The following is a 16,241-nucleotide window of genomic DNA, read 5'->3' on the forward strand; positions in this document are numbered from 1 at the left end:
TTGAAGAGACACAAAAATGTAATGCTCATAGAAGGATGAAAATATGAAAATAGAGATAATTTGTTTTATAAAACTAGAATAAACTTGTTAACAGAAATTGATGAGCATATTTAAAATTCTAAAACAATTTGCCATAAATACATTAGATGTCCAAATCCAAAATAAAACACCAGCAAACAGAATGAAACAACATATTAAAAGTATAACATGTTATTATGAACTAGATACTTCCCAGAACTCTGCAGATTGATTAACATTAGAAAATATGTTTACATATGTACACACATACACACACTCCGTATCAGCAAATAAGAAAACCATCTTGATAATCCCAATAGATATTAAAAAGTTCCTTGATTACATTCAGTATACATTAATCATAAACTGTGAGTTATGGGAATTTAATGATAAAGAATATGAATTATAAAATGATTCAGCATGGTCCGGATGTGCTAGTTTATGCCTGTAATCCCAGAACTTTGCGAGACCGAGGCAGGCAAATCATTTGACGTCAGGAGTTCAAGACCAATGTGGCTGACATGGTGAAACCCAGATTCTACTGAAAATATATACATTAGCTGGGCATGGTGGCACACACCTGTAATCCCAGCTACTCTGAAAGCTGAGGTAGTAGAATCTCTTGAACCCGAAGGCTGAGTTTGCAAGATTGTGTCACTGCACTCCAACCTGGGTGACAGAGATACTCAGTCTCAAAAAAAAAAAAAAAAAAAAAAAGGAAAAGGAAAAAGAGTCAGCATAATGCAGACTTCAAGGCCCTTGGGTTGGCTTTTACCTACATCCTAGTGTCATCTCAGATACCCTTTTCACTGCATATTTTATTCTGCCTCAGGACCACCACTTGTGTTGATCTCTGTTCCTCTAATATTGGCTTTCCTCTTGATCTAATCTAACACTTTTGGTTCCCAGAAAAAAGAGCTATGGCCACCACATTAATAAAACTCTTTAGTTATTTGCTATTATGTCACCAAATCCATCTTCTAAAACTATTACACTTCTATATAATTTCCCTATTTCCTTTTAAGCTAGTTTAATAAACTACACAGAGATAGAAGTTGTTAGGTCTTGCTATGGTTTGAATATCCTCCATAACTCATGCTGAGATCCATTTGTAGTTCGGAAATATGACTGTTGTCTTTTCATGCTCATATGAGATCTGGCTCCCTAAATCCTTGCTATGATATCAGTACATTACCTGTCTGATGTGAAAAAGAAAAGTCAAAATGAAATAAAACTCGGACACCACAGAGATTTCCCACCAGTAAGAAGGCTCTCACCAGATCCAGCCCCTCATTCTTAGAATTCTCAGTCTCCAAAACTGTAAGAAATGAATTCCTTTTTAAATAAATTACCCAGTTTCCAGGATTGTTTTAATAAGCAACAGAAAATGGATGAAGACTGATCTGTCTCCTGATGTAGATAATGGAGCCAAAACTTTATACTCGTTACTCAATTAGAGGATGTTCACAGGGTAAATATTCAAGGGAGGCAGGGCTGAATTCTACATCAGAAGATAGTATCTCAGAAGAATAGATGTTAATTTCTATTGTCCCCTAGGAACTATAATGTACACAGGCTGTGATGCAGGCTTGACCAGTCAGACTTTGCTACCAAGGATTCTAAATCTAGAGACAGTGCCAACAAAAAGAGTGTCAGCAAGGCTAGCCATGGACTCTATTGTCAAGCAGCTTTGTGACAGTGACAATGACAATGGCAGTTCCATTGCAGCAGTGTCCTGAGTTGACAGTTCCTGTGATGTGTTATTGCCTAAGGTTTTAAATACCAAGAATCTTAAGGTTCATCTCATTGTTAAGCTTGGATCATCAGCTTTACTAAAGATTCTCTGAGCCATACAATTTACTTCCTTGAGTGCTATTGATGAAAAGCTCTTTTATTGTAAATTATAGTACAGAGAAATATTAAAACATATGATCAACTTAATAAATTGTTATGTGTTCAACTAGTAACTACCACTTTTATCAATAAATAGTCTTTCCAGATATTATTGAACCTCTCAACGTGCCTGATCTCAATCAAAACCTCACAGCCCTGCTGTGACCATTGTCCATATTTAATGGTAATCATGCTCGCTTTATTTTACAGCTTAATAACTCAAGAAGTTTTCTTAAATACTAGGCTTGATTTTAACTTTTTGGGAGCATGGTTATAGACTTTAAGTTTTTGTTATTACAGGTCCCATCCATAAATTATTATTTTCCTGCAATCTTATATTGCACAATATAACTGGGCCATTTTACTTGCAAAGTATTTAAGATTCTATAATTTTCACATATTCCCAAGGAATATTTTAACATCTCTGCCCTCTGTATTTTCTATCAATTGATTGTTTAATATAGGGGATTTATAGAGTCAATACATAAATATGTAGCTAATCCTTTTTTTTTTTTTTTTTTTTTTTTTTTTTTTTTTTGAGACGGAGTCTCGCTCTGTCGCCCAAGCTGGAGTGCAGTGGCCGGATCTCAGCTCACTGCAAGCTCCGCCGCCCGAGTTTACGCCATTCTCCTGCCTCAGCCTCCTGAGTAGCTGGGACTACAGGCGCCCGCCACCTCGCCCGGCTGGTTTTTTGTATTTTTTAGTAGAGACGGGGTTTCACCGTGTTAGCCAGGATGGTCTTGATCTCCTGACCTCGTGATCCGCCCGTCTCGGCCTCCCAAAGTGCTGGGATTACAGGCTTGAGCCACCGCGCCCGGCCGCTAATCCTTAAATAAATGTATATCTAGCTACATAAATATTTCAATCTATATAAATATACAAATAGATATAGGGATTTTATATATAAAAACTTATCTATACATGAATCTGTACTAGTTTTATATAGATAAATATAAATCTTTTCTTCAACTTTTGGCAAGACTCTTCATTACATTCCTCAAACAAGAGGCGTATTGTGTCTGGTTGCCACTTTTGGTGATGTTGTCTACTGGTTGTGCTTATTGCCTAGATATATTAATTAATTAGTGACATTTTTATATATAATTTCTCCTTTTTTATTAGTAAAATGGTTTATATGAGTGAAATTTTTTTTATCTGATGTTTTCTGTCTCAGAGAAGTTTGCACAGGACTAATAGGCTAAAAGATTGATTTTTTTGCTCTTTTTTATTTATTTTAACAAGTGACTTCTTTCTTTATGACCCTCCAGATTTGGCTAATTTGTTGAAAAGTGTCGATTAAGTTTATTTTTTAGTATTTGAACTCACAGTTACACAAAATATTTTTGAAGTATTTTCATCCATTGTTGTTTTTATTGAGGTAGAAATGTTCCTATCTCTCCAATGGGTGGCTCCTATGTCTTCTGAGTTCTTTTGACATGTCCTGTTGCAGTCCCTGATAGTTGCTAAAATGTTTCAGACACTTCCTACACATTTTCCATCCCAGCTCGGGAATGAGACATTTCTAGTTCTGGTTTGTGTATATGTGGCAGGGGCAGGGGTGTGAGGAAGGGTATTTCAAGACCAGAATTTGGGCAATATGAATGTGCATTATTAACTGGGTCTGCTGTTATTTCTACATCTTTCCAGTTGACAGAGTTAGAGTGAATAAGTGGACTGTAGTGTGGATGGATGGCTAGATTAGTAGAAAGTCAGATAAGACCGGGTGCGGTGGCTCACGCCTGTAATCCCAGCACTTTGGGAGGCCGAGGCGGGAGGATCACGAGGTTAGCAGATCGAGACCATCCTGGCTAATACGGTGAAACCCCGTCTCTATTAAAAACACAAAAAAATTAGCCGGACTTGGTGGCAGACGCCTGTAGTCCCAGCTACTTTGGAGGCTGCCTGAACCCTGGAGGTGGAGTTCGCAGTGAGCCGTGATCGCGCCACTGCACTCCAGACTGGGCGACAGAGCGAGACTAAGTCTCAAAAAAAAAAAAAAAAAAAAAAAAGAATAGCATGGCCTCCATGAATTCATAGCGTTATGTCTGATTTAAATTCTTTAAATTCAAAACTAAGATGTATACATTATCTCTGCTAAATTTTTGTCTTCTTTTTTCCACATTAAATGCATATGTTTTGAAGAATATCAGAAGTGGTAGAATTGGACTATTTATTATGTAATATGTTTTATATGTATATACAAATAAAAGGCAGTATTTATACTGATGTTGATGTTTATGCTGATTGTTGTGGTTGTCTGCAATTCATGGCCTAGTTAATACATAAGAAAGAGATCATGGAGATAGCAATTTCTTAGCTCTCGAAGTATTATAACAGTTAGTGGCTTCTATATTTGGAGTAAATTTGGCTGGATATAATACCTTTATCTTACTTTTCCTTTGTATTATAACAGTTTGTGGTTTTTATATTTGAGAGTAAATTTGGCTAGATATAATACCATTATCTTACTTTTCCTTTGCTTACTTTTCTTTATGGGAATATCACTTACATGTTCATTTAGTTCTGGAATTAAACATGCTGTTGAGTTTGATGATAACCTCATTTTGTTTTCCTTACAAATAACTTCGTGTTTTTGTTGGAGTGCCAAAGAGATTTTTCTATTTTTTTAAAATCTGACTTTCTAAAGAAGCAAATTTTATTTACTTATTTTTTCTATTACTCCAATAAATAATTTCTTCTAATTTTATTTTTTTGTTCTTATTTATATTTGCATATAATATTTACTTGACTATAATCAATATAGTCACAATTTTGTTTTCATCTTATTCCTTTGACATAATTTTCACACATTTTCTCTCTTGTGGCTACATATTTTCCATTATAATTTTAACATCTGCATAATAATCCATTAAGGTGTTATTTGATATACCATAATTCCACTTCTCTATGTTAAATATTTATATCTATTTCCTTTTCTTCATATTATAGGTTAAGTCATTCAATGTTTTTAAAATTAGTAAATTGAGAAAAATTCAATCATTTGGCCTATCCTTCCTATAAAAACTGTTCAGAAGTATAAAACATATTAGAGAAAATTTTTATTTGTATACTTATTTCAACTTATTTCAGCATGTTTACTGGAATTGAGACCTAGTTTTCTTCTAATCTACAGCTCTAACAGCATAATACATAAAGCAGAATTCCATGACTAAGACATGCCTTTTGCCATTTTCCTTTGAGTTCTAATTCAAAGAGATAAGCTGTTTGGTCTGTTTTATTGACTTTCAAGTGTACCATCATAGTCAAAACATTCTTCTTCAGAGAAGCAAAGACCAATTCTAAAACGGAATCTACAGTGAAATCATATCTATTTATCTACATATATCTGAACCTTTGACATTATCTTCCATTAGAAATTGCACCGACTGATCATCAAAAGGAAGAAGAAACAGATTTTTGAAAATACATTAATGGTTCTTGAAAATGTTCTAATCAGCAAAGGCATCAGTACTGGGAAGAAGTCTAAGAAGGTAACTATTAGTTTTCTATTTATGCATAATAAATTAGCCTAGAATAACAGCTTAAAACATACATCTCACAATCTCTTCGTGGAGTGGTTCTGACTCAGGGACTCTAATGAGGTTGTAATTAGGATGTCAACTAAGGCTGCAGATACCTGAAGGCTGCACCCAGGACTGGAGGATGAGCTTCCACAATAGCTCATGCATATGACTGTTTGGTGGAGGCCTCAGTTCTTCATCACATAGTACTCTCATGACACAGCAGCTGGCTTCCCTGAGTAAGTAATCCAGACTTAGACTCCTAAGTTGTACTCTCATGCTTTTGATTTTTCTTTTTTGTCTACTCCTTAGAACCAAGTCACTGAGACTCCACCCCTTTAAAGGAGGAGAACCAAAGAATTTGAGGCCATATTTTAAAGCCATCATAGTAACTGCTAAACCATCAGAGAATAATGGGCAAAATACAGAGATTTTATAGCCACACAGAACATCTCGAATTCTGGCTTCGCTGATTATTACCAATTGAACATTGAGCAGATCCATTGGTGCAATATCCTTGGCATCTTTTTTATTGTTAAGCTAAAGATTATTTACTATCTGCCTGCCTCACTGGATTATTATGAGACTCGAAGAAGATCATGTAAAATGGTGGTTTTGAAAAACAAATATTTATTAATCTTGAATTAAACATGTACTTGTGTAAGTTTTTAGCTCATTGAGGCTAAAATGTATCTATGGCTGAAAAACATAAAATCATTAAACAAGTAAATAGACATATCGAATGACTATGCAATCAATGACAAAATCACTGTAGCATAGACTTTTTCTAGGTAATAAGGCAGGAATGTTCTGTATCTATTTCCTGCTTTTTCACGTATAATAATATGTAATTTCCGAACAACACATTAGGAAATGTGTTATAAAATGTTATAAAAAGTTATAAAATGGCTTTCATAACTTCCATACTTGAAGATAGTTTCCACTCATATTAAAAACAAACAAAAAGCTACATACATTTTAGGTTTCAAAGATAAATCTTATTTCAGAATGGTTTTTTAATTTTCATCATTATAAATGGAAAATATAAATGTCATTACTAAAAATGCCTATAACTGTAATAAATAAAAATTATTTGACCTCAACACATAAAAACATTTTTGTTTTTATATCTATTTTACATAAGAAAACTTAATCGTTGGATTGACATAAGAGGTTCAGTTATTGTACATCATGTATAAGCCAGTGCATGAAACTTAAATTTACTCTCAATTAAGAAATATAGACCTAATATTGTTAAGATAAATAACTTTTTCATTGGAAAATTTGAGTACTTATAATTACGTTTTCTGTGATTGAGTAGAATTAGAGAAGAGAAATTTCAAATAAAAAATAAATTAGGGACATTTCCTCTCAAGGGTGTAGAGAACAAGAAAGGGCATTTATCCTGTGTTTCATTCAATAACTATAACAAAAAATAGCTTTATAATCCTCTGTGGTGGACTGTTATTTTTTTCATCTATTTTTTATTGCATTGTTTACTTATTATTTAATTTTGTGAATTATTTATATTTACATCACAAGTACACAAACTATCATGCGTAAGCCAAATCCAGCACACCACCTGTTTCTGTATCTAAAGTTTAATCGGAAACAGCTAAGCTCACTCATGTTTATGTTGTCTAAAGCTGCCTTCATGCTGCAATAACAGAACTGAGGAGACTCCACAAAGACTGTAAGATCTGCAAACTAAAACATTTGCTATTTGGCTATTTAAGGTTTATCGACCCTTGCTCTACATGCAAGCCTTTTTCCAAATTATAATATGCAAATGGAATCTCTCAGTCTGTTGATGCTTTTTTTTTTCATTCTATTCATAGTATCTTTTCATAAGGAGAATTTGAAATTTTGATTAAATCCAATTTATCCTCACTTTATTTTATAAATTATGCTTTTGGTATCTTATATAAGAAAGCTTTGTCTAACTTCAAAGCAAAAATACTTAATTTTGCCCCGAAATTTAATACATTTAGTTTCTACATATAGGTCTACAAGATCAAACTTCAAAATTTTTTGCAGGTAAGTATCAAATTGTCCAGCAACATTTCTTTAAAAGTCTGTTATTTATCCCCTGAATTGCTTTTAAATTTTTGTCAAAAATCAGTGGTTTTATATCTGTAGTTTGTCTATTTTGACACATTGATCAGCGTATCTTTCTTTATGTGTAGACCATACTGTCCTGATAAATGTATTTTTTTTTATTATACTTTATGTTCTAGGGTACAATTAAAAATTTTTTTTATAATAAGCCTTCACATAAATTAGAACAGGTCATCAAACATTGTTGTTTTTCTCAAAAAGCTGTTTTGGCTCTCCTAAATACTTTCCATTTCAATATGAAATGGAAAAAATAAGAGCATTGTTCAAATCTCTTCCTAATTTGTTTAATTTATTAATACTTTGAAATAACTACTAGGGAGGCTGAGGCAGGAGAATTGCTTGAACCCAGAAGGTGGAGGTTGCAGTGAGTCGAGATCGCACCACTGCACTCCAGCCTGGTGACAGAGTGAGACTCCGTCTCAAAAAAAAAAAAAAAAAAAAAAATTGATGAAAGATTACAGAAAGTTTTTGTACACTCTTCACAAAGATTCTCCTACTGCTTACACTGTACCCAACATGGTCCATTTATAAATGTTTAAAAACATTAACATTGGTAAAATACTATTAACTATTAACTTCAACTGTTTTTTTCATTAATAATAGTTTCACTTTTAGTAATTTATTTATTAATTAGTATTCAGATGGTAAATTATATTGATTTATTTTAAGCTCCAAGTACAGTGATAGCTCCTAGGCAAACAAAGATGATTAAGACATTCCTATCTTCAAGAATGTCACAGTCTATTAGATGACCAAAAATATAAATTAATAATGCAGTAATTACATGACATTTCAAGTTAGCAGCCCAAAAGACACAAAGAATTAAAATTGCATTTGTCATTAGACAAAGGAAGACAAAAACATTCCATTACTACACTGCATTAAAAAACACTCTTCTTGAACAATGAAAGGCTCAGATTTTGCTGAGCCTGTATTTTCTTATGTATTCTTCTGTTTTTCTTTTCATTTTTGAAGCAACATGAGTCTATTGCAATGTGGCAATAGACTATATTTAGAAACTTCCAATTTCTTCTGTCTTTATTATCTTCTTGAGGCACATACACATCATTTTACTGTAGTACTTGCTACTATGGTTTAGAGACATTTTCAGTCCTATTTGTCAAAATATCACCCAAATCCAATAAGTAATGTATAACTGATGATTGATTATGCAAGCATTTCCTTTAAGAAATTAATACTGGGCCAGGCGAGGTGGCTCTCGCCTGTAATCCCAGCATTTTAGGAGGCCGAGGTGGATGGATCACTTGAGGTCAGGAGTTTGAGACCAGCCTGGTCAAAATCGTGAAACCCCCATCTCTACTAAAAACACAAAAAAATTAACTTGGCGTTGTGGTGGGCACCTGCAAACCTAGCTACTTGGGAGGTTGATGCAGGAGAATAGCTTGAACCCAGGAGGCGGAGGTTGCAGTGAGCTGAGATGGTGGCATTGCACTCTAGCCTGGGCAACAGAGCATCTCAAAAAAAAAAAAATTAATACTGCCTATGTAATGAAATATTACTGGATAAATAACAGCATAATGCAATAAAATTGCATCAATTTTATTACATAGGTAATAAATTACATAGGTAACACTGATAAAATTTATTATACTAGCTATTGTTGAGGTCATTACAGCAAATAGATGTATTACCACTTTTGTGCCTAGGCCAAATTATGATAAACATTTAGAACATAGAAATTTAAAACTGAAAAGATACGTAGAGGTCATCCTTTAATCATTCTTACACATTTACAATCTTGAAATTCTATTCTATTTCAGATTCTGGGAATATAGATTAAGTAACTAAATAAAATATTTTAAATTAAATTTGAATATAATAAATTTCAAATGACTGGCTCCATGTAGAGATTTAGAGAGTAAACTCACCTATTCACACACACACACACAAAGTGATATCTTAATTAATTTTATATTATTTAAGTAGACCTAAGCATTTACAAAACAATATTAGGTCAGTGCAAAAATAATTGCATATGCATTAAGTTACTTGTATTAGATTTAGGGAACATTTCTTTAAAAAGTTTAAATATAGCTGTCAAAGGATCTGTTTTCAGATACTAGTGGTAAAATTACTTTGGCTTGGAAAACTAAGGATGAGCAAAATCTACATTAATTAAGTAGAATAAATGCTCTGTTATTTGTCAAACTGTTTTAATCAATTGTCAAGTCTTATGTTAAACACAGCATTACATTTGAGAATTTGGCCCAAGCAAATGTTAATAGTTGTATCATACAATCATTGTCCATATGTTCTTTAGATATTTGTAGACCATATGAGAATGAATCTGGCTTTATCAAAAGTTTAGTTTGTAAAACTCAATTCTTTTCACGAATATGAATAAAATTTTTATTTTGAGAGTCAATAATTTTGTTGAATTAGTGTTGTATGGAATTCTTATAATTTGATGTTGCCTTGGAATCCATTTTGAATGTGAGTCTAACTTTCTCCTACCAGAAGAGGGGTCAGTCACCATTGTCAGAGTTTCCACTTCTCCACTGCCTCAGTTTCTTAATGAGATCCATCCATATATCTGCCTTATACAACTGCCTGCTGGTGGCCACCTCTCTAAAGGATAAATATATTCTATTTTGTTTAACCTCATACCTAGTATAGACTATGCAGATTGTCCTCGTGAGCCTCTTACAATCACCGCATGTCTTCATGGAGCTCCTGCTTGCTTGCTTTAAATCCAACTACTGGATTTTAAAAACTTGTGTGTGGATTTCAGACTCAACCACACACAATGACAAATAATTATCTGGCAGGTCTCATAGGAAAAACTGCCCTCCCCTCACTATACTTGGTGCACAGCCCATACATTATAGTCCTTAAGGGGAGTTGCAATCAATGACTCAGGTCCCTCTGGCTGGCCATGCACTCACACATGTCTGCGTTCCTAGTGTGGTGCATTTCATTTGGAGATTCTTTATCTGAATCCTTAGATAGCTTTGCTGAGATCACCTTTTTGGAGAGAAGGAGAGGCAACCTTCTAGACACTTTACTCTGGCACAGTTCTCAGCATTTTCCCATTTCTCGCTTCCCCGCCTTGCCCTCTGTGTTCTTCTTCCATTACTTGCTCCTGGTTTCCATAAAAGTGCAGGAGATTTTGCTTGGGGCTCCCTGGCCATATAACAACCTCCATTTCTGTGCTGAACTGGCTGACCTTTCACCAGTGTGGAATGGAAGATGGAAGGTAGGGGGAGTAGTGGAGGGAAGAGTCATGGGATGAAATCAGCACTTTCTCTAATTTTAGTCTCTTGCTTAGTAATCCTAGTAAGTGATTAATCCTAGTAAGTGATTAAGGCCTAGACTGTTACTTTAACTTTTGTTTTGTTGTTTTAACAATTTAGGAGAAAGAACTGAGCTGCCAGAAGCCAGAGCAGACAACTAAAGCAATGAAACGGTGTACAATATATGATGAGTTAGTAGTAAATACAAATTAAAAATCATGGTAAAATGTAAAAGCATGGTAAAATTAAAAAGCGTAGTAAAGTAACTGCCAATTATGGAGCTGGTCTTTTTCTGAACTTAGTAAGGAAAGACTCTTCTAAGGACATAATATCAGAAATTCATATGTTATATACCAATGTGTTTATTTGTTAACTTTCTGTCTCTACACTTTGAATGTGGAGAGGGATTTTGCCTTGTTCCATGTTTATCCTCAGTGTCCAAAGGAGTGTCAGGCATTACATGTTTCCTCTGTAAATCTTTATTCACTCTATTAATAAATACTGTTTTCTATATAGAGTAAAGTTTGACTTCTATCAGATTTACTATGAAGGAGAATGTATGCAGTTCAACATGATGGAATTGTTTAACGTGTATCTGTAGCATTATGTAAGAGCCATGTAGCAAAATATATTCATTGTGATATATTGATAAGTGTTAAGTATCCAACACTGCAAGTGAGATAGACCAAACTAATGGGAGAACAATTTACTCAATGTTTGCTCCTCAGATTCTCCAAAATAGTTAATATATCTCCGTGATACTTAATAGTAAGTTATTTGCACAACACATTATATTTATTCCAGACTAATTACTATGGTCTATCCTTTCGTACATTTTATATTCCTATGATTCTCTTAAAGTGGTCTTTAGCTCTTTTTGACAGGATAAAAAAATCTATGGTATATTTGACTTTTAAATATGTGAAGGTTGACAATGTGGCATATTTTAAATAATAGAATATGTGCATAATTATGGATTATATTAAAGTTGAAACCATTTTAATAGTGGTGCTATGTATCATGGGAATAACAGACAAAAATAATTACATCCACAATAAACAAATTCAAGAAACTGACTTTCTGGTGGGTATGCGTCTGTGTGTTCACTTAGGAAAATGTTAGTCATTGAGAGGTCAGAGGGTTTGGAGCGAGCGCAGAAGAAACCAAAAGAAATCTTTCACCATTAGCAATTCTAAGACCTTTGTAAAAGTCTTCCTAGACTGATAACTATCCCATATTCTCATAGAGGGCTGGACTCAAGGACATAATAGGGCCATTAAATTTCATTACTCTTGCCTTTTCTCAGTTGTTTCTAAATTCTAAGAGCCCACAGATTTTAGAGAAAATGGTTTTCTATTGGTTAAAAAAATAAAATTATAGAAACCATATGCTTCATCCACACACATTCCAGGTTCTTTGTTCATCTACTTTTTTCTATCCATTTAATCTTCATTTTCTGAGACAACAACAGCAGTGAGGTTTCATTTGTTATTTGGTTAAATCTCAAATCTTCTGCAACATGAGTTTAATGACATTAATTTCAGCTTCAGTTAACAAGTTTCCTTTCCTGAAGGCTTGTCTCCAACCTCTTACATTTTCTTCATTTATTTAATCTAGTTGTCAACTCAAGATATTTGTTGATAAATTGTTATTTTCCGACTCTATAAGACTGTAATACTTTATGATTGAATAGATTCTCTAAAATAGCACCTTCTTTAATCTTATGCTTAAAAATTCCAATTGCCAAGATTTTTTAAGCATAAAATCCTGATGTTTGGGCTTCTTTCAGCTGCTAAACTAATTTAAAAATTTTATCAACATGTTCACAGCCCTTCAATTTTGTGCAATATATTTCTTGAAACTTAAGTAATTGGATAAATGATGACTCCCTTTATTACATTTGTTTGACTCTTCTGAAAGCTGCTTTAAACTATAGCATGGCTATCTGTATTATTTTATTATTTGATTTATTGTTCTGAAGCATTCTCTGGCCACTTGCCTACATAGACATGGTAGAAATAATATGGAAAAGGGTGTAATGTAAGAATGTATAGATTTGGAAAGTGTAAAAATATGTTGTCCATATAGTACTCAAAATGCATTAATCAATTTTATTTGATCATACAGCTTCTGAGTGATTTTGATATGTCACATTTGAAAGAAATGTATACTATCACATTCAATTCATAATTCTAATTTATTACATATATTATATATAATTTACAAGATATATGCATATCTATTCTAAAATATATTAGGAATAGCATGTAAACAACTAAAAAGATATAATTTAAAATGTACAACTTGATGAGTTTTAACGGTATTGCACATTCACTAAACGTAGCACCATCATCAAGTTACAGATGATTATTTTTCTTCTAAAAATGCTTTGTGCCCATCACAATCCATTCTTTCTTCTATCCCTGACTCCAGGCAAACATTGATCTACTATGTGGTAGTATAGTTTTGTTTGAATTTTATAGAACTAGAATGACATAGAAGGTACTATTTTGTGTCTTGACATCTTTCATTTAGAATCAAGCTTTTGAGATACATCCAGTTTGTTGCATGGATCAGTAGTTTGTTAGGTTTTATTGCCTCAAAGATTTCCATTTTATAGATATATCACAGTATGTTTCTCCATTTATACATATTTGGGCATATCGGTTATGTCCAGTTTTGACCATTTTGAATAAAGTTGCTATGTATATTTGTGCATAAGTTTTTTTGTAGACATAAGTCTTGTTTCCCTAGGATGCAAAAGATCATTGTTTATAATATATATTTTTTCCATTCATCTACTTTAAATATTTATTTATATTTAGTGTGTCTTTCATAGATTGAACAGGGTTGAAACTTGCTTTTTTATTCAATTTTCTAATATCCACCTTTTATTTAGAATATGAGACCATTGACCTTCCCCCCAACCCACCCACCATCCTCTTTACTCTTTTTTTTTTTTTCCTGTTTCTTTTTTTCTACCTTCTTTTGGATTATTTTAATATATTTTGAATTATATGTGAACATATAGATTGCTTTTTAGCTATACTAATTTTTGTAATATTAATAGTTGCTCTTTTCCAACAGCACTTTAAAGGTATTAATCCACAGTATTTGGGCCACCTTTGTTTCTGAAAAAATGTCTACACTCATTCAGTTAATTTTACCCTTGTATGTGATGTGTTACTTTACTCAAGCTGATCTGAAAATTTTTACTTCATTATTTGGCTTTCAGCAATTTGGTTATAATGTACCTAACCTTGGGTGTCTTATATATATGCTGTTTGGTGAATCATAGCTTCTTGAATCTGTAAACTTATTTATTTGATGGAATTTAAAAACTAGTTTTATTTCTGTGAATTTTTTTTTGTCACATACTCTCCTCACCTCCTTAGCTCCATTTTTTCTGCCAGTTACATCTTTCAAAATTGTCCAACATGTCATCGAAGTGCTATCCAATATTGTATTTTCTGTCTTCTGTAGATTAGATTATTACCATTCATCTCTCCTCAGGGTCTTTTACCTGTTACCATTCTTTTCTGCCATTCTGATTTTTAACTTTTAATTCTAAAATTGTTTTTTAATTAAATTCTCACTAAGATGATATTTATTTATTTTATTAAAATGTACTACTCCTTTTTTTTTTTTTTTGAGATGGAGTCTCACTCTGTTGCCCAGGCTCGAGTGCAGTGGCCCGATCTCGGCTTAGTGCAAGCTCTGCCTCCCGGGTTCACACCATTCTCCTGCCTCAGCCTCCTGAGTAGCTGGGACTACAGGTGCCCGCCACCATGCCTGGCTAATTTTTTGTATTTTTATTAGAGACAGGGTTTCACCGTGTAAGCCAGGATGGTCTTGATCTCCTGACCTCGTAATCTGCCCACCTCGGCCTCCCAAAGTGCTGGTGTGAGCCACTGTGACCAGCCTAAAATGTACTACTCTTTACCCGAGGACATTTGCAATAGTGAATTTCAAATTCTTGTCTATAATTTCAAACATTCATGTCATTTTGAGATAAACATCTGTTGATCTTTTTTTTTGCTACAGATATTGGATCACATTTTATGGGTGTTGCTATGCTAAGGTTTGGATAATATCCTGGATAATTAAAATATCATTTGTTATTTCATTAGATTGTTCTGAAGATTATTTATTAGTTTAAGCAGGCAATTAACTTGATTGTTCTCAAACTGCAAAGAGCCGTGGTCATACTGTGCAGTGACCCAGATCACAATTCAGTTATTTAAGTCCGCTGTATTTTACTTTCCATTTGCATTGTGTTTGTATGTTTTAGGCATTAGCAAGAGGCTGCGCCCTTTAAAAAGGTTTCGGAGTGCTTTTTCTCTGGCTTTTTCGGCTCCTCACTCTCTAGAAGTCCTCATTTCTGCAGCCTCATTCTCCTGTTCCTCCAGTGAAGGGGTTGGACTTTCTATCAGAATTTTAGCTGCCCGTGACCAGCTGCTACCACCACGGCAGCCATCCACAGTCAAAAGCTACAAAAACAAAGAACTCACTTTGTGTCAGTCACTTGCTCCAAGGTTTAACAACCCTCAACCATCTGCCTGCTCTTGTCCACTGTCCAGAACCCAAAGAAAGTTCAGTTTCATATACTGGTCCACAGTTATCAGTTATGTAGTTTGGGGAGAATCAGTGAAGATTTCGGTGGAGACACAGCCAAACCATATCAGCAAACTCATAATTGAGTTTCCATGCATATATGTGTTTAATAATACTTACATTTAAACTGTATATCTTTCAGAAATAAGTTGACAATTTTATTGGACTTTTACACTGTTTCACTTTTAATGTAAGCCTCTTTGAATACAAGGAAACAAAACATCAGATAACATTTAAGAACATTTATTAAATACCGCAATCTACCTCATAGATAGCCTAAAATATAAAATAAATTGACATATATGTCTACTAATATAAAAAGTCAAAAACCAAGGCTCTTCTCATCACATCTTGGGCTTATTTCATTTCCTGACTCAAATAGGCTCCATCCACATCCTCCAGGCCCTTCCTCTTTTCTGCAGATAGGCTTTCTCTGCTTTATTATTTTGCCTTAAGTCAAGTTTAGAACTGTTGCCTTGTGGATTCATGCATTACTGGTGTACTAACCCAGACATATGTGGTTTTCAACACAAGACTTTACCACCATTTCACTGATGTAATTTCTCAGGCTCACGGCTATTTAATAGTGGGAGATTATTTTCTATTTCTAACATGGTCTAGGTTTCTACTTCTACTGATCTTATTATTTGTTGTGCAGAGAGTGAATGAGGTAGTAACTTAGACTTATTTTTCCAGATTTTATGAATGGAGCTGGTGTTTTAACAATGATTACATAAAAGTTGGGATATATATCACATTTGTTATGCATATTAACATAGCTTTAGTTATTATACTAATACTTCTAAAAGGTATATAGATATTA

The 16,241-nt window shown here is 33.6% G+C and overlaps 1 non-coding gene across 1 annotated transcript; it reads left to right on the forward strand.

The window, feature by feature from the left end:
• Nucleotides 1-1,121: 1,121 nt before the first annotated feature.
• Nucleotides 1,122-1,223, forward strand: LOC126940916 (small nucleolar RNA U13). The gene has a single exon (XR_007720983.1). It is a non-coding gene; the product is annotated as a small nucleolar RNA U13 (small nucleolar RNA).
• The last annotated feature ends 15,018 nt before the right edge of the window (nucleotides 1,224-16,241 follow it).

Source organism: Macaca thibetana, chromosome 17 (assembly GCF_024542745.1).
Source record: "Macaca thibetana thibetana isolate TM-01 chromosome 17, ASM2454274v1, whole genome shotgun sequence".
Classification (NCBI taxonomy): Eukaryota; Metazoa; Chordata; class Mammalia; order Primates; family Cercopithecidae; genus Macaca; species Macaca thibetana.